This window comes from Pristiophorus japonicus, unplaced genomic scaffold (genome assembly GCF_044704955.1).
Source record: "Pristiophorus japonicus isolate sPriJap1 unplaced genomic scaffold, sPriJap1.hap1 HAP1_SCAFFOLD_62, whole genome shotgun sequence".
Lineage (NCBI taxonomy): Eukaryota > Metazoa > Chordata > Chondrichthyes > Pristiophoridae > Pristiophorus > Pristiophorus japonicus.
The window spans coordinates 3,015,088-3,031,141 of NW_027254531.1; the positions used below are offsets into that span (position 1 = coordinate 3,015,088).

The 16,054-nt window shown below is 52.4% G+C and overlaps 1 non-coding gene across 1 annotated transcript; it reads left to right on the plus strand.

Moving 5' to 3' along the window:
* The first annotated feature begins 4,803 nt into the window (after positions 1-4,803).
* On the plus strand, positions 4,804-4,876 carry trnaf-gaa (transfer RNA phenylalanine (anticodon GAA)). The gene has a single exon. It is a non-coding gene; the product is annotated as a tRNA-Phe (tRNA).
* The last annotated feature ends 11,178 nt before the right edge of the window (positions 4,877-16,054 follow it).

Below are 16,054 nucleotides of genomic sequence, written 5' to 3' on the forward strand. Positions count from 1 at the left end.
TTTCTGTTTCTGTCACTTTTAACTGACTAATTCTTAATTCCATTTGCCTGCGATGATTCCATAAATGTTTGTATCCTTGCCCAACAAAAATCGATCAATGTGAATCTTCAAAATATCAATTGACCCTCAGCCTCGATAGATTTTTCGGGGAGGAATTATAAGACAGGTGGAACAGGCAGCTGCATAATGGGAGCATTAATACCACACAGCATCCACACGCATTTCTAGCGATGGAATCGGATAGGGCGCAGTACTTATATGGTAGTACAAGCCCCGGAGAAAAGCCGAGGTTGTGAGTTCGGGCCTCACCAAGAACAGTTGATGGCTTTGCTTATGACATTTCCACAGGAATCGAAGGTGCAATTGAGATATCCCCAAACGTTATCTACATATTCGCGGTTTTATTCCAGCACTTAGTTTCCTCTTGCTAACAATATTGCAACGGAGGATTAGAGTTATACTTATTTTTGGGATGGAGTGGAGGCGTTTTGACATTTAATCAGTAACTCTGATGTAAAGAATAATGTGCCGGAAAAACACTCGATTTCAAATAGAAGATCTATAAACGCATTGGTTATCTCTACTTAATTACTGCATCACATTCAACAGAAACAAGGATTTTCCTGAACATTTCGCTAAAAATATTGTGCTCAGTGTTGCAATGACTCGTGCATTAGAATTCTCGCTGAATCTGTTCTATAGAAACATTTAAACTTGTCGATTCAAGTCCTATCAAAGTCCAAATAAGAATTAATAGAATGGTTACCGCACAGCAGGAGGCCATTCGCCCCATCGAGAGCGTGCCAGCTCTCAGCTAGTCACACTTCCCCTTTCCTTTCCCCATAGGACAGTGTTGGCTGGATCCGAGGCTGGAAAGTAAAATGTTGCAGCAAACTGCAACTGTCTGCGATAGCCGGAAGATTTATTGTTTTGGGCCTGAAATCCACTCAGCCTGAAAACCTGCTCGCCGCTACACTGGTTAAAGCTCCATTCAGTGTTCGAATAAATAATAACTCTAGCTGCCGGGCTGCAATTCCCTCTCTGAGAACCTGAGAGATCCGCCAGGGAGGAAGGCACGTTTAAGCTGTCACCCAATTTTCATTTACGCTTTTCAACATTTCAAGGGAGCAAAAGGTTTTCCCCTCAATCTGCAGTGATCTTTTCTGTTATTGTCGTCGCATGCATCTTTCTATCTCTCCCTATCTCTGTCTCTTGTATTTCTCTAGTTTTCGCTGACTGACTTCTCAGGCTTCAATGGACGGCCTGGGCTGATCTAACCTGCAACGAGGGCAGAATTGGATAATGAAAGACCTGGACTATAGGACAGGAATGGTGTAAATCCGGTGCAAATATCTTCACAGATATGTTCCTACGCGCTCCCAGTGAAATAAAGCAGCACCAATTACAGTTTTCTTCAGGTAGAGTGTAACTTTAAGGATGCCGAGACAGACGATAATATTGAGCTATTAATGCTGCAAAATCTTATTTGATAATACAGGTCGCTTATTCAAAACTAGCTTTGTGAAGACATTCGAATATTGTTGACTTGGAATAGGCAGCAGTGCTCGCACGGCAGTTGGATGCCTGTGTCCAGTTGGAAAGCTGTCTGAAAGAACATGCGGAACATTGACTTTCTGCTGAGCAGACCATGAGCCTCCTTTTCGAACATGATTCTCCAGTCCCGCTGAGAGGGGATTAAGCATCATGAGAGCGGGATGGGACTGTGTCCAAATGTAAAATAGGAATGTAGGGGTCATTCACCCTTCCTTAAAGAACAATAATGTTTCAGTTCTAATTTTTGTTGCAGAATTTTCTCACCCCACTCTCAATTCGGCCCAGGGATGAGCCGAGACGGTCACGTGGAGTTAATACAATTCCTCCAGTCAGTTAATTCAGTTGGCATATCAAGAAAAAATAAGAAATCACCGTGACTTAGTCAGTGAGCACGCAGCACAATGGATAAGGTGGTTATTTATGGTATGTACCATAATGTTATCACGAAATTGCAGTTTTGAGGAGATTTGGATTCAAAGCCTAATTTATGTAATATTCAGTCAAATGCTTGGAAGGTTTATCAGCAACAAACGCTTAACACAGTAAATGAGCACAATCCATTAGCAGTCCATCGCCTTTAATCTCATCTGCCATCTGGGACAACTCAGTTATTCTATTTCAGGCGTTTTGCATCCATACAGAAAGACGTGGCAACAAGTGCCCATCACTACCTGTCCTGCCCGTGCACCCAGATCGACAATGTTTAAAATGTACAATCAGCTTCTGTAAGCAAATGGCCTTCAGTTACTACAGGATGCCCGTGAAATGTCTCCTCAAAAGATGAAGTGCGGGCCCCTTTTATTGTGACCGGACAGCCTGACCACGCCATTTTAAAACCGACCAATGCAGAACACTCTACAGTTCGACCACATTAGGCGTACTGTGTGCAATTCTGGTCGCCATATTAAAAAGAAGATAGCAAGGCACTGGATAGGTGCAGAGCAGATGGTATACTATCAGTAAAGAATCCACAGGCTCAATTTATTTTGTCGTGAAACGAGAAATCTAAGGGATGACCTAATAGAGCTCTTTAATATCTTGAAAGGTTTTGTTAGAATAGATACAGAGTGTTTCCACTTGCAGGGAAGAGTATAACTAGAGATCATCAGTGTAAGAAAAATCAGCAACAAATCAAATTGGGAATTAAGAAGAAACTTCTTTTCGCAGAGAGTGGTCAGAATGTAAAAGTCGCTATCACCAGAGTTGTTGAATCTAATATTATAGATGCATGTAAGGAGCGGTTAGATAAATATATGAGGGAGAACTGAATGGAGGGATATGCTGATAGTGCTGGATGCGGAAAGAGGGGAGGATGCTCCAGTGGTTCACAAACGTCGATATTGACAGGTTGGGCTGACTAGCCTATTTTTGCACTGACTATCCTATCTAATCATATGAATTCGACACCCATGAGTCCAATCAAAAGCCAACTTCTCACAACTTTCAGACCTAGAGGAAATGACACTGATTAATACTCCTGATTTAGGGTGTTTCAAAAAGATGTCAAGATTGATGCTCCTTAAAACCTACCTCATTGACCAAGCTTTTGAGCATTTGCCGTAATTTATCTTTTATGTGGTTCAGTGTCAGCATAATTTGATTTGTCTTAAGATTTCGCGGAGCGCCCTGTAACGTCTTACGATGTTAAAGGCGCTATATAAATGCAAGTTGTTGTTGTGTTAATATTTACATCATTGTCTCCCTGTTTCAGGTTTCAAAGAAAACGTGCTAGTTGAGAAGCATGTACGGCCTAGTTCCCCGAGTTCAAGATACTCCAGATAGAGAAAAAAAATCTCAGCATTTAAACTGCCAGTCCCCTTGAGAATCGTGTATGTTTTACTAAGAGCACCTCTCATTCTTCTGAACTCCAGAGTTTATGGACCCATGCTACACAATCTTTCAACATAAGACAGCTCTCTCATCACAGGAATCAATACAGTGACTCCAAGGCATATATATCCTTCCTTAGATAAGGAGATCAAAATGCCCAGTTGTTGTTAGACTTCCATACACTTACACTCCAACACGCTTACAATATTGCCCTCCTTATTACCTGCATGCTAGCATTCTGTGTTTCTTGCATGAGGCCACCCACATCTTTCTGAACACCACCATAAAATTTTCCCACAGTTTCAAAAATATTCTGTATTTTATTATTTCTACCATAACCTCACATTTTCCTACACCATACTCCATATTCTACCTTACTACCCACTCAAGAAGTCTATCTATCTTCTCCTCACAGCTCACTATCCCACCTATCATTGTATCGGCAGCAAAAGTGGATACATTACATTCGGTCCCTTCATTCAGTCATTAATATAGATTGTAAATAGCTGAGGCTGCAGCACTGATCCTTGCGGCACTCCACCATTTAGAGCCTGCCAACCAGAAAAAATCCCGTTTATCCCTGCACTCTGTTTGCTATCCGTTAACTAGTCCTCTATCCATGCAAATACATCATCTCCAAACCAATCATTCCTTAACTTGTGTAACAACGTTTTATGTGGCACCTTATTGAACGCCTTTTAGAAATCCAACTGTACTACATCCAGTGGTTCTCCTTTATCTACCCTTCCAGTTACATCCTTAAAAACTCTAATAAATATGTCAAACATGATTTCCCTTTCATAAAACTATGTTGACTGCCGAATCATGTTATGATATGATGTTCTTATTGGCACTGCAAAAATGGCCAGCAGGCTCTACCCTTTGTCCATGATTAGTCCGCTTGGGGGATACACCAAATCCTGAAGTTCCGGAATGTGTAACTTGAACCGCACATCCCAAGGTACCACTGACTTTGCAAATTATAACTCGAAGTACTTTGACTTCCGTAAGCGAAAGAGGACAGAGCACCCAAGAAGTCTGGAAGGGCCAGCCAAAGTTCCTTACCCCAGTCCAAGCACATCCCTCCTCAGCCGAAGTGCCTTACCACAGTCCAAGTGCAAGCCAACCCAGCTGACGTGCCTTACACCAGGCCAAGTGCATCCCTCCACCAGCCGAAGTGCGTTATCCCATTCCACGTGCATGCCTACCCCAGCCGTTGCAGATTGGAAAACTGCAAATGTAATGCCCCTATTCAAAAAAGGAGTCAGACAAAAAGCAGGAAACTTTAGACCAGTTAGCTTAACATCTTTGGTGGGAAAACATTGGAGTCCATTATTAAAGGAGCAGTAGCAAGACATTTGGAAAAGCAAAAAGCAAAATTCGGTCTGGCAGAGTCAAAATTCGGTCTGTCAGAATCCGGCCGAAAAAGTTCAGTTGGGAGAGCGTTAGACTGAAGATCTAAATGTCCCTGATTCAATCCCGGGTTTTGGCAATATCTGGTGATTTTGCGTTTCCGATATTTTAATGGGAGAAGCTAGTTTTCTATCGAGACAGTGCTTGAGGGATGGGCTGTTCAGCGGTTGCGTGATACTAATTTCTATGTTTCTATAGATGGAGTCCTTACTACTAGGGGAATCAAGGGGTATGGTGAGAAAGCAGGAATGGGGTACTGAAGTTGCATGTTCAGCCATGAACTCATTGAATGGCGGTGCAGGCTAGAAGGGCCGAATGGCCTACTCCTGCACCTATTTTCTATGTTTCTATGTTTCTAACATGGATTTAAGAAGGGGATGTCATGTTTGAGAACTTTGCTGGAGTTCTTTGAGGATGTAACGAACAGGGTGGATAAAGGGGAACAAATAGATGTGGACTTCCAGAAGGCATTTGACAAGGTGCCACAGAAAAGGTTATTGCACAAGATAAAAGTTCACAGGGTTGGGGGTAATATGTTTGCATGGATAGCGGATTGGCTAACTAACAGAGAACAGAGAGTCGGGATAAATTGTTCATTCTCTGGTTGGCAACCAGTAATCAGTGGGCTGCTGCAGGAATCATTGCTGGGATCCCAACTATTTATCATCTATAATAACGACTTGGAACAAGGACTGTGTGTAACGCAGCCAATTTTGCTGATGATACAAAGTTGGGAGGAAAAGCAATGTGTGAGGACGACACAAAAAATCTGCAAAAGGACATAGATAGGCTAAGTGAGTGGGCAAAAAATTGGCAGATGGAGTATAATTTTGGAAAGCGTGAGGTCATGCACTTTGGCAGAAAAAAATCAAAGTGCAAGTTATTACTTAAATGAAGAAAGATTGTAAAGAGCCGCAGTACAGCGGGGCCTGGGGGTACTTGTGCCTGAAATAAAAAATGATAGCATGCAGGTAAAACAGTGATCAGGAAGGTCAATGGTATCTTTATTGCAAAGGGAATGGATTATAAAAGCAAGGAAGTCTTACTACAGTTATATAAGGTATTGGTGAGGCCACACGTGGAAAACAGAGATGAGGAGAAATTTCTTCTCTCAGAGGTTTGCAAGTCTGCGGGATTTGCTGCCTCAGAGAGCTGCGGAAGCTGGGACATTGAACACATTTATCAGAAATAGAGAGTTTCTTAAACGATAGAGCATAAGCGGTTATGGGGAGCGGACGGGGAAGTGGATCTGTGTCCATGATCAGGTCAGCGATGATCTTATTGAATGGTGGAGAAAGCTCGAGGGGCCGTATGACCTACTCCTGCTCAGATTTCTTATGTTCTAGGTGCCTTGCCCAGTCCACGTTCATGCCTCCCTCAGCCGAAGTGCCTTATCCCAGTCCAAGTGCATGCCTCTCTGAGCAAAAATGCCTTATCCCAGTCCGTGCATGCGTTACCCAGCTGAAGTATCTGACCCCATTCCAAGTACATCCCTCTGGCAGCTGAAGTGCCTTACACAAACGCAAGTGCGTCCTTGACACCCGCCCCCCTGCCCAGGTTTATTGGGTATCCTGTAAATATTGACAGTCGTGATTTCTGGATATCAACCGCTCCAACGATGTTCCTTGTAGGGACTTGGAATAACGTGATCCGTCTTCCCCCAAACCCATGTCTCTGTATCTCAGCGTCAGCCTCTCTCACTCTCCTTCCATCCTCTCTCACTCTCCCCCCAGCCTCTCACGCTCCCCCAAGCCTCTCTCACTCTCCCACAGCCTATCTCACTCACCGCCGCTTCTCTCACCCTCCCCCAGCGCCTTTCACCCTTCCCCCAGACTCTCTCACTCTCCCCGGCCTCGCCCACTTCCCAAGCCTCTCTCACTATCCCCCAGCAATTCCCACTTCCCCCAGCCTCTCACATGCTCCCCCAGCATCTCGCACTCCTCCCAGGCTCTCTCACTCTTCCCCTGCCTCTCTCACTCTTCCCCAACCTCTCTCACTCTCCTCCTGACTCTCTCACTCTCCTCCCAGCGTCTCTCTCTCTTCCCCGAGTCTCTCACTCTCCCTCAGCTACTCTAAGTCCCACATATCTCACTCTCCTCTTATCCTCTCCCCGCCACCCCAGTCTCTCACTGTCTCCGAGCCGCTCGCAATCTCCCCCAGCTTCTCTCACTCCCCCAGCATCTCACTCTCCCAGGCAATCGCACTCTCCACAGCTTCTCTCACTCCCCCATCCTCACTCAGACTCATCGCAGCGTTTCTCACGACCACCAGCCTCTCTCACTCCCCCACAGCCCCTCTCAATTCCTCAGTCTCTCACAACCCCCAGCCTCTCCCTCTCCATCCCAGCCTCTCTCACTTCCCAAGTCTCTCTCTCTCTCCCCCAGCCTCTCCCACTCCCCCCAGCCTCACTTACTCTTCGCCCAGCCTCACACTCTCCCCCAACCTCTCTCACTCCTTTCAGCCTCTCTCACTCAACACAGACTCTCTCATTCCCCCAGCTTCTACTCTCCCAAAGCCTCTGTCACACTCACCAGCCTCTCCCTCTCACCCCAATCTCTCTCATTCTCCCCCCAGCCTCACTGACTCTCCCTCAGCTTCTTTCACACTTTACTGACCTATCTCTCTCTTCTCCCAGCATCACTCACTCTCCCCCAACCTCTCTCACTCCCTCCAGCCTCTCTCATTCCCCCCGGCCTCTAACGCTCCTCGAGCCTCTCTCACTCTATCCCAGCCTCTCTCTCCCTTAGCCTCTCCAACTCTTCACACATCCTCTCTCATCATCTTCCAGCCTCTCTCACTCTTTCCCCAGACTCAATCAATGACCCTGAGCCTCTCTCACTCCCTCCAGCCTCTCCAAATCCACTCAGCCTCTCCCTCTCCCCCAGCCTCTCTCGTTCTCCCCTCGGCCTCTCATTTCTCCCCCCAGCCTCTCTCACTCCCGCCAGCCTATCACTCTCACCCCCCAGCCGCTCTCCCTCTCCACCGACGTCGCTCACTCTCCCCCAGCCTTTCTCACTCGCCCCAGCCTTTCTGTCTCTCTCCGCAATCTATCTCACTCTCCTCCAGCAACTCTCACTCTTCCACCAGACTCAATCAATGTCCCTGAGCCTCTCTCACTCCCTCTACCCTTTCTAATTCCCCTCAGCGTCACCCTCTCCCCCAGCCTTTCTCACTCTCCCCCCGCCTCTCTCACTCGCCCCAGCCTTTCACTCTCCCCCAGCATTTCTCACTCGTCCCCCAGCCGCTCTCACTCGACTAAAGCTTTTCTCATTCCCCCAGCCTCTATCACTTCCCCCAGCCTCTCTCACTTTTCCCCAGTGTCTCTCACTCTCCTCCAGCCTCTCTCACTCTCATCCCAGCCTCTCTCTCTCCCCCAGCCTCTCTCACTCTCCCTCAGGCTCTCTCTCCGCCTGCAATCTCTCACTCTCCTCCCATCCTCTCTCTCTCCTCCCAGTTTGTCAGTCACCCAGCCTCTCTCACTCCCCAGCTTCATTCACTCTCCCGTCAACCTCTCTCACGCCCCCAGCCTCTCTCACCCTCGAACAGCCCCTCACACTCGTTCCCCAGCCTTACCTACTCACCCACAGCCCCTCTCACTCTCCCAGTCTCGCACACTCCCCTAGCCTGACCCTCTCCCCCTCCCAGCTTCACCCTGTCTCCCCCCAAAGCCTCACTTACTCTTCCACAGCCTCACAATCACCCCCAGCCTCTCTCACTCCTTTCAGCCTCTCACATTCGCAACAGCCTCTGTCACTACCCCTAGACTCTCACTCTGCCCTCAGGTTCTCTCACTCCCTCCAGTCTCTCTCACTCTAACCCAGCCTCTCTCTCCCCTCAGGATCTCTCTCTCTCTCCCAGTATCTCTGTCAATTCCCCCAGCCTCTCACCCTCTCTCCCAGATTCTCACACTCTTCCCCCAGCCTCTCGCCCTCTACCCCAGCACTCTCACTCTCGCCAGCCTCTCTCACTCTCCCTCAGCCTCTCTCACTCTCCACAGCTTCACTCACTCTTTCCTCAGCCTCACTCACTCTCCCGCAGCCTTTTTAACTCCCTCCAACCTCTAACTCCCCCCAGCCTCTCCTTCTACCCCCAGCCTCTCCCACACGTCCCCCTGCCTCACTCACTCTCCCCCAGCCTCTCCCGCTCCCTCCAGCCTCTCTCACTCTCCCCCAGCCTCGCTCTCTCATCAGCCTCTCTTACTCTCCCACAACCTTTCTCACTCTCCCCAACCTCTCTCTCCCCTCAGCGTCTCTCACTCTACCGCAGCCTCTCATACTTTCCTCCAGCGTCTCTCACTGCCACAACCCATTCTCACTCTCTCCCCAGCCTCTCCCTCTGTCCCCCAGTCTCTCACTCTCCTCCCAACCTCTCTCTCTCCCCCTCAAGTCTCTCACTAACCCCCCAGCCTCTCTCGCTCCTCCCAGACTCTCTCATTCTCCCCAGCCTCTCTCTCTGTCCCCCAGTCTCTCACACTCCTCTCAACCTCTCTCTCTCCTCCCCAGTCTCTCACTCTCCCTGCAGCCTCTCACGCTCCCCCAGACTCTTTCACTCTCTACAGACTCTCTCTCTCTGTCCCCCAGTGTCTCACACTCCTCCCAATCTCTCTCTACCACCGCCCCCCTACCCCGCATTCTCTCACTTTCCCAGTCAGCCTCTCTCGCTCCGCCCTGTCTCTCTAACTCGCCCCAGACTCTCTTACTCCCCCCAGACTCTCTCAATCTTTACCAGTCTCTCTCCCTCTCCTCCAGCCTCTCTCTCTCCCCAGCCTATTTCACTGTCCCTCAGCCTCTCTCTCTCCCCCACCCCACAATCTCTCACTCTCCTCCCATCCTCTCGCTACTCCTCAGTCTCTCACTGTCCCTAGCCTCTCTTTCAATCCCCCCAGTAACTCTCATTGCCCCAGCCTCTGAGTCTCTCCCTGCCTCTGTCACTCTCCGCAGTCTCTCTCTCGCCTCCCAATCTCGTGCAATATCCACCCAGTCTCTCTCACTCTCCCGCAGCCTGTCACCCTCTTCCCTCAGCCTCTCTCTGCCCCACCAATCTCTCACTCTCCTCCCATCCTCTATCTCTCCCACCCAGCATATTTCACTCCCCCAGCCGCTCTCTACTCCCCGAGCCACTCTCACTCTACCCCAGCCTCTATCTCGCCGCCAGCCTCTCTCACTCTCCACAGTTTCTCTTACTCACCCGAGCCAATCTAACTATCCACCAGCCCCTCTTACACTCCACCAGCATCGCCCAATCCCCCCAGCCTCTCCCACTCCCCACAGCCTATCACTGCCCCCCTAACCTCCCTCTCACTCCACTGGCCTCTCTCACACTCACTATTTCTCACTCGACACAGTCTCCCTGTCTCCCCCAATTGCTCTCACTCTCCCCCAGCCTCTCTCACTCTCCCCAAGCCACTAATCTTCCCACAGCCTTGCTCAGACTACCCAAACTCTCTGAATCTCCTGCAGCCTCTCTCACACTCACCCATCCTCTCTGATTCTCCTCCATCCTGTCTCAGTCTTCGCCCAGACTCACTCAACCCCCCCAGCCTCTCTCATTCCCTGCAGCCTCTCTCACTCCACTCAGCCTCTCCCTCTCCCCCAGCCTCTCTCACTCTCGCCTTGCCTCTCTCACTCACGTCCAGCCTCTCACTCTCCACCAGCTTTTCTCACTCTTCCCACAGCCTCACTCACTGTCTCCCCAGCCTCTCTCTCTCCCCCGAGTCGCTCTCACACTCACCCAGCCTCTCTCAATCTCCCCTGCCTCTCCCTCCCACCAATCTCTCCCACTCTCCCCACAAGCTCTCCCAAACTCCCCCCAGCCTCTCACACTCTCCCAGACTCTCGCGCTTCCCCAGCCTCTCTCACTTCCCTCCTCAGCCTCTCTCCCCGCCCTCTAATCTCTCACACTTCTCCAGCCTCTCTCACTCTCCTCCCAGCTTCTCTCTCGACACAAGCCGCTTTCAATCTCCCTCAGCCTCTCTCCCCGCCCCCCAATCTCGCACTCTATTTCCATCCTCTCTCTCTCCACAATCTTTAACTGTCTCCCAGACACTCTCATTCTTCCCAGCCTCTCTCACTCCCCCAACCTTTCTCACTCCCTCCTGTCTCTCTCACTCTCACCCAGCCTCTCTCTGCTCTCAGCCTATTTCATCAGCACAGCTTTCTCAGTCTCCCCCAGCCTCTCTATCAATTCCCCCAATCTCTCTAATTCCCCAAACCTCTCTCTCTTCCCCCAGTATCTCTCCTTCGGCCCCCACCCTCTCTCACTCCCCAGCCTCTCTTACTCCCCCCAGCCTCTCTCCCTCGCCCGAGACTCTCTCATCACCCCTGCTTCTCTCAGTCTCTCCCAGCCTCTCTATCAACCCCCCCCCGCCAGTCACTTTCATTCCCCCCAACATCTCACTCTCCCCCAGTCTCTCTGACCCTCCCCCAGGCGCTCACACTCTTCTCCAGCCTCTCTCACGCTCCCTCAGCCTCTCTCACTCTCTCCACCTCACTCACTCTCTCACCAGCCTCTCTCTCTGTCCCCCAGTCTCTCACGCTCCTCCCAACCTCTCTCTCTCTCCCCCCCTCAAGTCTCTCCATTTCCCCCGAGCCTCTTTCGCTCCACCCAGACTCTCTGCCTCGCCTCAGACTCCCTTACTCCCCCCAGCCTCTCTCACTCTTTACCAGTCTCTCTCCCTCTCCTCCAGCCTCTCTCACTCTCTTCCCAGACTCTCTCTCTCCATAGCCTCTTTCACTCTCCCTGAGCCTCTCTCTCTCCCCCACCCAATCTCTCACTCTCCTCCCATCCTATCGCTCCACCTCAGTCTCTTACTTTCCCCAGCCTCTCTCTCCCCTCAGCCTCTCTCAGTCTCCCCAGCCTCTCTCACTCTCCCTCAGCCTCGCTATAAATCCCCCCAGTATATCCTTCCCCCATCCTCTGACTCTCCCCCTACCTCTGTCACTCTCCACTGTCTCTCTCTCGCCCCCCAATATCGCTCAATCTCCACCCAATCTCTCTCAATCTCCCGCAGCCATTCTCACTCTTCCCCAAAACTCTCTCAATCTCCACCAGCCTCACTCACACTCGCTAGCCTCTCTCACACTCCCCCAGCCTCTCACACTCCAATCCCCAGACTCCCTCCCTCCCCGCAGTCTCTCATTCTCCCCCAGCCTCTCTCACTCTTCACCAGTCTCTCTCACTCTCCTCCAGCCTCTTTCACTTTCCTCCCAGCCTCTCGCTCTCCCTGCAGCGTCTCCTACTCTCCCTCAACCTCTCGTTCTCCCACCAATCTCTCACTCTCGTCCCATCCTCTCTCTCTCCCCCAGTCTCTCACTGTTCCCCAGCCTCTCTCTCCGTCTCCCCAGCCTCTCTCACTACCCCAGCCCCTCTCACTCCGCCAGCCTCTCTCATTCTCCCCCAATCTCTCCCATGCCCCCCAGCCACTCTCCGTATCCCCCAGCCCGTCCCGCTCGTTCCCCATGCACCTCTCACTCTCACCCAGCCCGTTTCACTCCCCGCAGTCTCTCTCACTCGCCCCAGCATCTCCCTTTCCCCTCCTGCCTCTCTCACTCCCCACAGTCTCTCCATCTCCCGCCCAGCCTCACTGACCCTTTTTCCAGCCGTACACTCTTTTCCAGCCGCTGTCACTCCCACCAGTCTCTCTCACACTCCTCCCCCAGCCATTTTCACAATCCAGCAGCCACTACCACGCTCCACCAGCGTCTCGCAATCCCAGCAGCCACTCTCACTCCCTCCAGCCTATCACTCTACCCCCTGCCAGCCTCTCTCACACTCCACCGGCATCTCTCACACATCCTTTTTCACTCATACCAGCCTCTCTCTCTCCCCCAATTTATCTCACTCTCCCCCCAGCATCGCTCACAGTCCCCCAGACTCTCTCACTTCACTCCCCAGTCTCTCACTCTCCCCCGTCCTCTCTCACTCTTCCCCAGTCTCTCTCACTCTCCTCCAGCCTCTCTCACTCTCTCCCAGCTTCTCTCACCCCCCAGCCTCTATCACTGTCCCACAGCCTCTCCCCCGTCTCACAATCTCTCACTCTCCTCCCATCCTCTCTCTCTCTCCCCCAGTCTCTCACTGTCCCCCAGCCACTCTCACACTCCCCCACCCGCTCTCACACACCCCAGTCTCTCTCATTCACCTCCAGCTTCTCTCACTCCCCAGCCTCTCAAACTCCCCCAGCCGCTCTCACATTCTCCCAGACTCTCTCTCACCCCACAGCCTCGCTCACTCTCCACCAACCGCTTTCACGCCCCCCAGTCTCTCTCAACCACCCCCCCAGCCTCTCCCTCTACCCTGCAGCCTCTCTCACTCTCGCAGTCTCTCTCTCTCCCCGCAGCCTCTCACTCTCTCCCAAGCCTCACTTACCCTTGCCACATACTCACACTCTCCCCAAGACTCTCTCACTCCCTTCAGCCTCTCTCTGTCGCCCCAGACTCTCTCAGTCCCCCTAGCATCTCTCTCTGCCCACAACATCTCTGACTCCCTCCAGTCTCTCTCGCTCTCCCACAGCTTCTCTCCCCTCTGCTTCTCTCTGTCTCCACAGCCTCTCTTACTCTCCCCCAGCCTTTCACATTCTTCCCCATCTAGTCTCACTCTTTCACTAACCTCTCTCACTCTCCCCTTCCTTTCGCACTCTTCCTCAGCATCTCCCACTTCCCCCCCCCCCCAGCCTCTCTCACTATGCCCGCATCCTCTCACACTCTCCCAGCATCTACCACTTCCCCCAGCCTGTCTCACTCCCCTCCCCAGCCTCTCTCTCTCCCCCAAATCTCTCACTCTCCGACCGGCCTCTCTCACTCTTCCCCAGTCTCCCTCACCCTCCTGCAACCTCTCTCGCTCTCCTCCCATCCTCTCTGTCTCCCCACAGCCTCTCTCACTCTCCCTCTGCCACTCTCTGCTCCACCAAGCTCTCACTCTCCTCCCATCCTCTATCTCTCCCACCCAGCATTTTCCACTCCCCCAGTCTCTCTCTACTACCCGAGCCACTCTCACTCTCCCCCCAGCCTCTCTCTCGCCCCCAGCCTCTCTCACTCTCCACAGTCTCTCTTACTCCTCCGAGCCACTCTCACTATCCACCAGCCCCTCTTACACTCCACCAGCGTCACTCAATCCCCCCAGCCTCTCCCACTCTCCCCAGCCTATCATTGTCCCCCCAACCTCTCTCCCACTCCACCGGCCTCTCTCACACTCACTCTTTCTCACTCGACGCAGCCTCCATGTCTCCCCCAATTGCTCTCACTCTCCCCCAGCCTCGAACCTTCCCACAGCCTTTCTCACACTCCCCAAACTCTCTGACTCTCCTCCAGCCTCTCTCACACTCCCCCATCCTCTCTGACTCTCCTCCCGCCTCTCATTGTCTTCACCCAGACTCAGTCAACGCCCCCAGCCGCTCTCAGTCCCTCAAGCATCTCTCACTCCACTCAGCTCTCCCTCTCCCCCAGCCTCTCTCACTTTCGCCTCGCCTCTCTCCCTCACCTTCAGCCTCTCACTCTCCACCAGCTTTTCTCACTCTTCCCGCAGCCTCACTCACTCTTTCCCATGCTTCTCTCTCTCCCCCCAGTCGCTCTCACACTCACCCAGCCTCTCTCAATCTCCCCTGCCTCTCCCTCCCACCAATCACTCCCAATCTCCCCGCAAGCTCTCTCACACTCCCCGGAGCCTCTCACCCTCTCCCAGAGTCTCGCACTTCCCCCAGCCTCTCTCACTTCCATCACAAGCCTCTCTCCCCGCCCTCTAATCTCTCACTCTCTTCCCGTCCTCTTTCTCTCTCCACCAGTCTTTCACTGTCTCCCAGCCATTCTCATTCTTCCCCAGCCTCTCACTCCCCCAACCTTTCTCACTCCCTCCTGTCTCCCTCACTCTCATCAAGACTGTCTCTCCACTCAGCCTTTCTCATCAGCCAAGCTTTTCTCAGTCTCCCCCTGCCTCTTTATCAATCCCCCCAATCTCTCTCATTCCCCCAACCTCTCTCTCTTCCCCCAGCATCTCTCCCTCGGCCCCCAGCCTCTCTCACCCGCCCAGCCTCTCTCACTCCTCCCAGCCTCACCCTCTGCCCCCAGCCTCAATTACTCTGCCCCAGCCTCGCACTCTCCCCCAGCCTCTCTCACTCTCCCCCAAACTCTGTCACTCCCACCAGTCTCTCTCACTCTCCTCCCAGTCTCCCTTCATCCCTCCAATCTCTATCACTATCCACCAACCCCCCTCACGCTTCGCCAGCCTCACTCAATCCCCCTAGACTCTCCCACTCCACTCAGCCTATCATTCTCCCCCCCACAATCTCTCCCACTCCAACGGCTCCTCTCACTCTCCCCCATCCTTTTATCACGCCCCAGCCCCGCTCTCTCCCCAATTTCTCTCACTCTCTCCCAGCCTCATGACACTCACACAAACCTGTCACATTCTCACAGCATTTCCCACTCTCACCAAAATCTCTCACACTCCCCCATCCACACTCACTCTCCTCCAGCTTTTCTCACTCTTCCCGCAGACTCACTTAATCTCCCCCAGCTTCTCTCACTCCCTCGAGCACCTCGCACTCCACTCAGCCTCTACTTCGCCACCAGCCTCTCACTCTCGCTCCGCCCCTCTCACTCGCCCCTGCCTCCCATTCACCCCCAGCATTTCTCACTCTTCCCGCAACCTCACTCACTCTCCCCCCAGCCTCTCTCCCTCCCCCCAGCCACTCTCACTCTCACCTAGTCTCTCTCAATCGCCCAGCCTCTCTCTTCCAACAATCTCTCCCACTCTCCTCCGAGCCTTTCTCACACTCCCCCAACCTCTCACACTCCCCCAGATTCTTTCACTTGCTCCAGCCTCTCTCACTTCCCTCCCCAGTCTCTCACTCTCCCCCCGTCCTCTCTCCCTCTTCCCCTCTCTCTCTCTCTCCCCCCCAGCCTCTCTCAATCTCCTCCCAGCATCTCTGTCTTCCCCAGCCTCTTTCACTCTCCCTCAGCCTCTCTCCCCGTCTCCCAATCTCTCACTCTCTTCCCCCAGCCTCACACATCTCCCCCAGACTCTCTCACTCCCTCCAGCCTCTCTCCCTCGCCCCAGCCTCTCTCACTCCCCCTAGCGTTTCCCTCTGCCCCCAGCCACTCTGACACCGTCTAGTCTCTCTCAATCTTCCACAGCCTCTCTCACCCCTCAGCCTCTCTCTGTCTCCCCAGCCTCTCTCAGTCTCCCACAGCCTCTCCGGCGATCCCCCCGTCTCTCTCATTCCCCCCAGTCTCTAGCTCTCGTCCGGCCTCTGTCACTCTCCCCA